This window comes from Mirounga leonina, unplaced genomic scaffold (genome assembly GCF_011800145.1).
Source record: "Mirounga leonina isolate KUSES-001 unplaced genomic scaffold, KU_Mleo_1.0 Mir_165, whole genome shotgun sequence".
Lineage (NCBI taxonomy): Eukaryota > Metazoa > Chordata > Mammalia > Carnivora > Phocidae > Mirounga > Mirounga leonina.
This window is the reverse complement of record NW_023270415.1, coordinates 10990345-11000066: the sequence shown is the minus strand read 5'-3', so window position 1 is coordinate 11000066 and position 9722 is coordinate 10990345.

Below are 9722 nucleotides of genomic sequence, written 5' to 3'. Positions count from 1 at the left end.
TTTAATCCCATGAAAGATAGAAGCTTTCCTGTGTGCCTGGCTGGCTCAGTCAGTAGAGCATGTGACCCTTCATCTCAAGGTTGTGAGTTTGAGCGCCATGTTGGGCATGGTGACTACTTAAAAAAAAAAAAAAGGCAGAAGCTCTTATACTGTGGAGGATAAAAACAAATTCTATATTTGATATTAACTCTGATATTAAACTCTGATATTAAAAAAATCATAATTGAAAAGTGACCAGAAAGAATGAGAAAGGTATAAAAGGCAAACACTAATATAAAGAAGATAATTGTAGCAATATGAAAATAAAAATAACTAGACTGTATGAGAAAAATCTTTATTAGTGAGAAAGTCATTCCTTAATCATGAACTTCTAATGTACCTATTAATATACCTTCAAATATATAGCAAGCAAAACTTGACAGAATGACAAAGAGAAAATGAGAAATCCTTAGCCAGAGTAGGAAAGTTAATTATAACTCATAAATAAAAATATCAAACTGGGAATAGTAAAAAATTTTAATGGAATTAACAATTCTTATTAATAAAAGGATAGAGGGCCCTACACATAACACGTAAAAGTTATACACTTCTTTGTGAAATCCACATGGAATACTTACCAAAACTGATGATACATTAGACCACACTGAAAAATTTTAGAGTCCCCAGATTGGAATTCACGTAAGACCACATTCTCAGCCATAATGCAGAAAATGTGGAAATGCACAACAAAATAATAAAAAGTCAAAACAAAATATATTCCTTCCATTTGGAAATTTATAATCACCCTTTTAAATTACTCTTGGACAGGGTTGGCTGGGTGGCTCAGTGGATTAAGTTTCTGACTCTTGATTTCAGCTCAGGTCACAATGTTAGGGTCATGAGATTGAGCCCCACATTAGGCTCCACACTGAATGTGAAGTCTGCTTGAGATTCTCTCTCTCCTTCTCTCTGTGCCTCTCCCACTGCTTGTGCTCTCTCTCTCAATAAATAAATGATAAATACAATCTATAAATTATTTTGAGGCAAATAAAAAATAGAAATAAGGGTTCTAAATTAGCTATCTTAAGGTATTATTTTTCCTATTTCAATTAAATATTAAAAATGAAACACATACCAATATTGACGGTTACTAACCATTTTTAACAAAATTGATAGACTTGATTTTAATCATTTACTATTTGGATTAGAATCAAACTTTACTTGTTTGCTTAGTCTTTATAAATTTTTATTTACATAAATTGGGGAAACAATTTGATAGTAATCTACTGAACAAACCAGAATAAGGATTCACAACTTTATTAATGTAACAAAAGATTTAGGTAAAAAAGGAATATTAACTTTCTCCAAATAAACTATCTGGGAGCTAAGCCACAAAGTGGAGAGTCAATGGTCAAGTAATGCTGACAAAAGGACATGTGGTAAATACAATATAACCTAAGGTCCATCAGTCTTTGAAGTTGATCCTTTAATTTTATTCTCCTTTTCCAGTACATTTTCCTTAATCCTGTTGCTCTTGATGACAGCAGCTACTCTTAGAGCTGGAGTTCCTTGCACATATAGTATCTAAAATAAGTGACTTTTCCCTCTACTGATAAGTGGCATGACTTAAAACTATCTGATAAACCCTTATATTTAGGGAAGACTGAATATGTACCAGCGTCCTCTTGCAGAGTGGCCTCTATTTGGAGAACCAGGCAAGGACTTCAATGATTAAAAATGCCTAGTAATATGTTTGGGAGGTTATCTGTGGGAAGAGGCTGAGCTAATGGGAGCAAACCAAACTATAGAGAAGTGATCAAGCTCTTCTTTGAAGTAATTGATGAGAGTAATCAGTGTATTGAAACAAATAATAATTAGCATCTACACATCAGACTTTAAAACAATGCCTGGATGACTGCTAGGTGGACAGAGTGAGAAAGTATACCAGAATACAACCAACAATATTCAAGTAGTGCCTTATCTACAAGGCAAAATATTCACTAGATGCTCACTGATACTACTTCAAGTGATAGAATCTGTAAAGACATTCTGACTTTTTAAACTTTATATTTGTGCGATGTAAGAGGAATACCACGTGGAGAGATTTCATTGCCTTCAACAGTTAAAAGCTCTGTGGACTAGAGAAACATGCAGACTGGCAAAAGAAAGCACAAAAAATCATGAACTCTGATCTGCCTGTAGGACCAGATGCAGGACAGGAGAGGGGCAGGGATCCAGGTAGAGTGGAGGGAGGAGATGTGGGTGGGGCCAGTGGGGAGCGGTAGGGACTGTGGGAATTTGAGGGCAGGGTTGCAGCTCACAATGCATGTGTGGGAGTCCTCAATATTTAGCTATCCTTAGGGGTTATCTGACATAACACTTGGGCTCAACCAAAAGACATTGTGAACCAGGTACAGACAACTAGTGACGTGATGGAACATGTTCAGATAAATTGGGAAGTAACGTTTTATAATGAGTCCTGATATGCTAAATATGTATGTCATACAGAAAGCAGATTTGATAAGAGCAAGATAATTAATAAGATAAAAAGTATGCCTCAGTTCTTGGGTGTGTTATCAGAGTCCCATAGTATGCAAAGATGTAAGTTCTGCCCAGAAGTTTCACATCTACAAAAGTACCAGTTTTCTATTTTTCTTCTAGCCAGATGTCAATCTTTAACTTATTCCAATGATTCACAGCCTCCCTCTCTACAGTGCTAATCCCACAGGAGATTTCACTGGCTCGGTTTGGGAATCTTGGTTTCTGTCACTGCAGCTTCTGAAAAATATCTGCCTTTGTTCTTAGCCTAAGGGACAATGGGCGCCATATCATAGTGCTACTCCTTGGGACAATACTAGGCAGTTCTTATATTGGTTCAAGGGACAATGAATGTGGATTTGATGAAAGCAATTGATGTCATGATCAATATTGCTTTGAAGGCCAGAGCCTGTGAGGCTATGGAAAGTATCTCCTCATTAACTGAAGGAAAATAGATACCGCAAGAGGAGAATTTGATGTTTGGATTAAAATTTATGAGAGCCTGAAATAACATCATTGGGTCCACTAGCTTAAAACTTAGATTATCTTTATCAGTTTAAAGCCAAAATAAAACACTGTTATCTAACACTGTATAAAAAGTAAATGCAATATAAAGAGGCCATAAAGGTATTCACTAAACACACCTAACAACAGGGTAAACACATTGTCAAAATAGGAACCAGTTTAGAACTCATAATTGGTGATATCTAAGCAGCTGGTTAAGCCTCTGGTGCGTGACAGCCCCACCTCTGTATGCCATTATTTCCTGGTTTGATCTTACAGCTGAGTCAGACAGCAGCTCTCTTCACTTTGTCTTGGATAATGGCCAGATACAAGGATTTATCATGCCCTAAATTGGCACCCATTGATTTCCAATCAATAAGTACGGAAGGGTATACTACAAGGCAGTGCTCTACCTTGTACAAGTCAAAGAAATTCCACTTCCCCTTCATCATTTTGATTTTCCATTCTTACTTTGTTTTCCCCTGAATATTTCCTCTCCTTTCACTTTTTTTAAAAAGATTTTATTTATTTATTTATTTATTTATTTATTTATTTATTTATTTATTTGAGAGAGAGAGAGAGAGTACAAGAGCAGGGGGAGGGAGAAGCGGGCTCCCTGCTCTGCAGACCTAGGAGCATGACCTGAGCCAAAGGCAGATGCCTAACTGACTGAGCCACCCATGCACCCCTCCTTTTACTCTTTGAACAAATGTTGCCTGCCTTTTTTGTGCCAACACTCTTTCAGACATTGGAATACAGTAGTAATTAAAACAAACAAAAATCACAGCCCAAAATATAAAAACTTTTGGAAGAAAATATAAAGGAGATATTATCTATATCTATAGATAGACATAGACTTTATGACGTTGGGATAGGACAGATTTATTTAATCAAGATGAAAATAGCACAACATATTTTTTAAGAGACTGAAAAATTTGACCACATTAAAATAAAAGTCATATACATTTATATATTCTATTAGTTCTGTTTCTCTAGAGAACCTTAATACAGATGTTACAGAATTTCTTTTCCTTCAGTGCCCCCAATTCTTGATCACGCCGTTTCAGAGAATGAAGAGGTAGACCAGACGAAGGGTGGTGGGCAGCAAAGCAAGGTTTGAGCGATAGCAAAGTGATAGTACAAAGCTCCCGAATAGGGAGGGTTCAAGAGAGGGTTGCCACCAGAGTTTCTAAGTCCAAGGATTTTTATGAGCTTGTTGGAGGGCTGTTTTAATCTGATTAACTTGCGTCTGTCATCCAATCAGGTTTTTGTCATCTGTCTGTTACATGGGAAAGAGTGTGTGTATGGGGGGTCTCCTTCCAGGGTGGTGTAAAGTCCTTTTAAGGGTGGTTTCCTCTTAGGGCAGGGTGCCCCTTGTCTCTGCCTGCCTTTCTTCCAACTATCCTTCATCACAGAAGTACCACAGTTTGTTTATTCCTTCACTCATTGAAGGACATCTTGGTTGTTTCCAAATTTTTGACAATTACGAATAAAGCTGCTATAAACATTTGTGTGCAGGTTTCTGTGTGGACGTAAATTTTCAGCTCATTTGGGAAAACACCTGGGAGTGTGATTACTGGATGTATGGTAGCTTATATTTTGTAATCGATTGCCAAATGGTCTTCCAAAATGACTATACCATGTTGCATTGCACCAGCAATGAATGAGAGTTTCTGTTACTCTACATCGCTGTCAGCATTTGGTGTTGTTCGTAGAAGCCAGTTTTTAATAGTGCCATAATGGGTGGCAACAATATTTTAAAACTAGAATCTACTGGTGAACAGATGGGATTTCGTACTTGTCTGTCTTTGCGGTGTTTGGGAACAAGACTGATCCTTTTGGATTAAGTGGGTCCTTTGAGTTTTTGCGTCTTCTTGATGAGAAGAGCTTACAAGAAGGTATTAGATGTCCTAATTTAGACAGGTGGGTACTTAAGCGATTAGTTGGAGACATGAAAGTGTTGTTGGCATAATTGTACCTCGAGCTAGGGAAGGGGGTAATGTGTTATAAAGCACTGGTATGTACTTGGAAAGATACTGTATCTAATTTATGTAAAACCTTCTTTAAGAATCTAACTAAAACCTGAAGGCTTAGTCAGCTGCCTTAGTCAACTGCCAAGTGAAACCCTGATTATCTTTCTTTTGCCTTCTGGCTCTCCACTTCCCACCTTTCTCTACCACTGTGAGACAGAAAGAAGTATAAATGTTTTATGTGACTCCAATTCTTAGCTGCTTATGACTATTTATAAATACAGGTTCACTCAAGACCTTGGTGTTTTAGCTTAATGTTTTACAAGAATTTTAAACTGGGATTTCAAACTCCCTTTCCCATTTATTCAAAAAAACAAGAGGAGAAAATTACCTTAGCAATGTTCAGTACTTTCAGATAAATAACATTTCCAATAAATTGAATAAATTAATGATGACATTTAAATTTCAAGCTAAGAATAGTCAAGTTTGGGTGGTGGGATAATGGGTATGCAGCGTTTCTTCATTGTTCTTGACATTTCTACATATAATCTGTGTTTCTCCAGGTACACTTGCCTAGGGATTCAGTAGGCAAATGGTAACAATAATAAAACTGTATGTTCCTGGTTCACATTTCACCCTGTGAATTATGGGTTTTCCCATTCCATTCATGCACCTCAGCTCCATACACACACCTCAGATTCCTCCCAGGTCTACCAACTCTGTGTTCTAGGCACCAAACTAAACCATTGGAAGAAACATTGATTATGTATCTGGAAATGAAAGTAGAACATGTCCCGGGTGCAATGATTTACAAGTCCCAAGGGATAGGGGCACGGCTTGTCATTTGCCCTTAGCTCTTGCCCTGCTCCCATCTGGCCTTGTAAATATTTGGTTTCCAGGTTGCCCCATATGGAAGAGTATAAGTTAGTCTGGCTCTCTGTCTGGGACCAAAAAGTCCGAAGATCTGTAGTCCCAGAGTCTAAGGAGGAGAACTGATGATTTAAGTTCCAGTCTGGGTCCTAAGGCAAGAAAAGACTGATGTCCCAGCTTGAGGACCCTCAGGCAAAGTGAGTGGCTCAGCCTTTTGTTGTTATGTTCTGGCATTCAGTGGATTGGATGAGGCCTGCCCACATTGGGGAAGGCCATCGGCTTTCTCAGTCTGTTGATTCAAATGTTAATCTCATCCAGAAACACCCTCACTGACATACCCAGAATAATATTTAACCTAACATCTGCCCACCACCCCCTTCCTGGCTGCCCTCCATGGCCCAGTCAAATTGGCACATACAATTAACCATCACAACATCCATACAACAGTGTATCATTAAGCAATATAGAGACATGAACTATCAGGCCATGCAAAGACACAGAGGAATCTTAAATATATATTGAAAGTGAAAGAAGCCAATCTTAAAAGGCTACATACTTTCTAATTCCAACTCTATGACATTCTGGAAAAGGCAAAGCTGTAGAGGCAGTAAAAAGATCTGTCGTGAGGGGTTTGTCAGGGAGGAAGTAACAAATGAATTGGTGGAGCCATGAAACTATTCTATATGATGTTGTAATGGTGGCTATGTGACATTATGCATTCATCAAAACTCACAGAACTGTACAGCACAAGGGGTGAGTCCCAGTGTAAACCAAGGACTTTAGTTAATAATAATGTACCAATATTGGTTCATCAATTATAACAAATAACACCACATCAATGCAAGATAATAATAGGAGAAACTGGGAGGGGATATATGTGAACTTTTGCTTTCTGCTCAGTTTTTTTGGTAAATCTAAACCTGTCTTAAAAATTGAAATCTATTAGTTAAAAAACAAACAAACAAACAAACAAACAAACTTTGTTCCACAGAGTGGGATGGATCCCTGCTATGATGTTGCTACTTATCTGAATCCCTCTGCAGGCTTCAGGGTGTCTTAGACTTCGTATCTTATTTTGTGGCTTTTAGAATTTTTATACTCACACACTTAGTTATTTTTGCCAACCCTGGCTGCCTTACGTGGAGGCCTGGTTTCAGAGGCCCTTTCTGCCTCAGTCATATATTCTACCAGACTGAGCTCTTGACCAGAAACATCCAGTTGGATCAGAGTTCCTAGTACGGAGTTCCCCTTCTCTCATGGTGAGTTTTTATTTCCCATTAGCTAACATAGATGAATTTAAATCTCATCACGGTAGCTTCTACCAAAGTAAGAAAAATCAATCCACCTTCAAGGAATAAAGAATTCAACAGATCCAGACTCAGAGATGATCAAGATGTTGGAATTGACAGGGAATCTAAAAGAATTATGATTAAAATGTTAAAAGGTCTAATGGAACAAATGGACAGTGGGCATTAACAGATGGGTATTGTATTAGAAAGACAAAAACTATAAAGCAGTCAAATGGAAATGCTCGAAATTAAGAAAAAAAAAAACGAGATCAGAGAGGAAGAATTTCTTCAATAAGCTCACTAACAGCCTAGAAACCACAGAAGAAAGAATCAGTGAAGTTGAAAATAAGTCAATTAGAATCATACAACTGAAACACAAAGAGGAAGAAGAAGGAGGAGCAGGAAGAGGGGACAACTGTGGGATAATGAACTAACACACATGTAATTGGAGTCCCAGAAGAAGAGAGTGAGAGAGAGGTAAAAGCGTATTTGAAGAGACAATGGTCAAGAATTTTCCAAAGTCTGAAAGAATACAAGCCAAAAATTTATTAAAGAAAAAAAAAAAAACCTTAAAAACATCATTGTCGGGGCGCCTGGGTGGCTCAGTCGTTAAGCGGCTGCCTTCGGCTCCGGTCATGATCCTGGGCTCCTGGGATCGAGCCCCACATTGGGCTCCCTGCTCAGTGGGAAGCCTGCTTCTCCCTCTCCCACTCCCCCTGCTTGTGTTCCCTCTCTCGCTGTGTCTCTCTCTGTCAAATAAATAAATAAAATCTTTAAAAAAAAAAAATCATTGTCAAACTCCTAAGAACCAAAGTTAAAGAAATCTTTTTTTTTTTTTTAATTAACATAGAATGTATTTTTTGTTTTAGGAAAAGCTAAAGAAATCTTAAAGGCAATCAGGGGAGGAAAAGCATTATATATAGACCCAGTACTATAGCCTGGCAAAACAACCATTTGGTCAGTATGAGTCAAGTGGAAGTTGTGGCCCGCTACCTGACCCACTGCTGGGTTTCTCTTCTTTGTCTACATGCTTGAAAACAGGAAAACTCAAATGGACTTATCCTAGGATCTCTGGGTTTGGAGCTTCTCCAGGGTCCTGCTGTCACCAGCTAAACCCAAGACCTGACCTTTACTGCCCACTTGATTGTACTCACTAACCTTTGTCCTAGGTTTTTTTTAAGCTCTTCTTTCTAGCTTATCTCTTGAAAGCAAAACCACCCCTCAGGTGATAGCAACTGCCCTGACAAGACCTCCAGGCCAGATCACCCAGACCAGTTTGAGCTAAACCCCTGACTTGTGCCTCCACAGAAGGGCCCTGGAGTGACCTCTGGAATGTCCGACAATTACCTTTACCTCATTATAATACTAAGATCTCCACCCAAGAAAGAGCACCGGGCTTCATTTACATAACATATAATGTATGTATAGGCATGTTTCCTTTAAGGCACATGCATGACCTTCTGCTCACTTCTACATATGATGACAAGACTTCCCTATCTAAATATTCATCCTCGGGGTGCCTGTGTGGCTCAGTCGGTTAGGCTTCTGATTCTTGGTTTCAGCTCAGGTCATGAACTCAGGGTCGTGGGATCAAGTTCCACATCAGACTCGTGCTGAGCATGGAGCCTGCTTAGGATTCTCTCTCCCTTTCCCTCTGCACCCCCACCCCCACACTCACACTTGCGTGTGTGCTCTCTCTCTCAAAAACATTAATTAAGTAAGTAAAAATAAATATTTATCCTAAACCTAAACAAAAGAAATCCATTTATCCTTGCTGGGAGAGTCACGGTTTTGGAAGTTATTCCCCGTGATCTCCTTATTTGCTGCAAATAAATCTTCCTTTGTGGGACAACTCACATGGTATAGCTTCTGTGACTCATGAAGGACTAACTCACCCTGTTTCGGTTACACTGCCCCTTAGTGGTCTCACTGTTTTCTTTTGTAAATCCCAGGCCCTTGGCTTATAACAACAAAATGGAGGCTTCCTCAAGTCCAGGTTTTGCTGGCTCCAAAATGTGGGGTGGGAGACTGGCTCTGTTTCTATGGGCTGGATTTATTTATTTATTTATTTATTTATTTATTTATTTATTTATTTATTTAAAAGATTTTATTTATTTATTTGAGAGAGAGAGAATGAGAGACAGAGAGCATGAGAGGGAGGAGGGTCAGAGGGAGAAGCAGACTCCCCGCCGAGCAGGGAGCCCGATGCGGGACTCGATCCTGGGACTCCAGGATCATGACCTGAGCCGAAGGCAGTCGCTTAACCAACTGAGCCACCCAGGCGCCCTGGGCTGGATTTATATAGTACTTCCTACGACACTAGTCCACGGTTCCATCAGTGAGAGTTATGGGCGCTTCCTCTGGTTTTCTTCACTACAGAGAAGTGTCAGTGTATGTGGTTGTCCACTAGAGGGCGATATGAGCATTAACTTCTTTAAACATGACACTGAGCCAGATTTCTAGCACAAATGTATCTGTACACTGGGGGGAAAAATAGTGAACTCTAAAACAACCAATATTTAAATTATTTTCCTATTTCCTTCTGGTTTGTGCTATGGTTGGAACAGGTTTA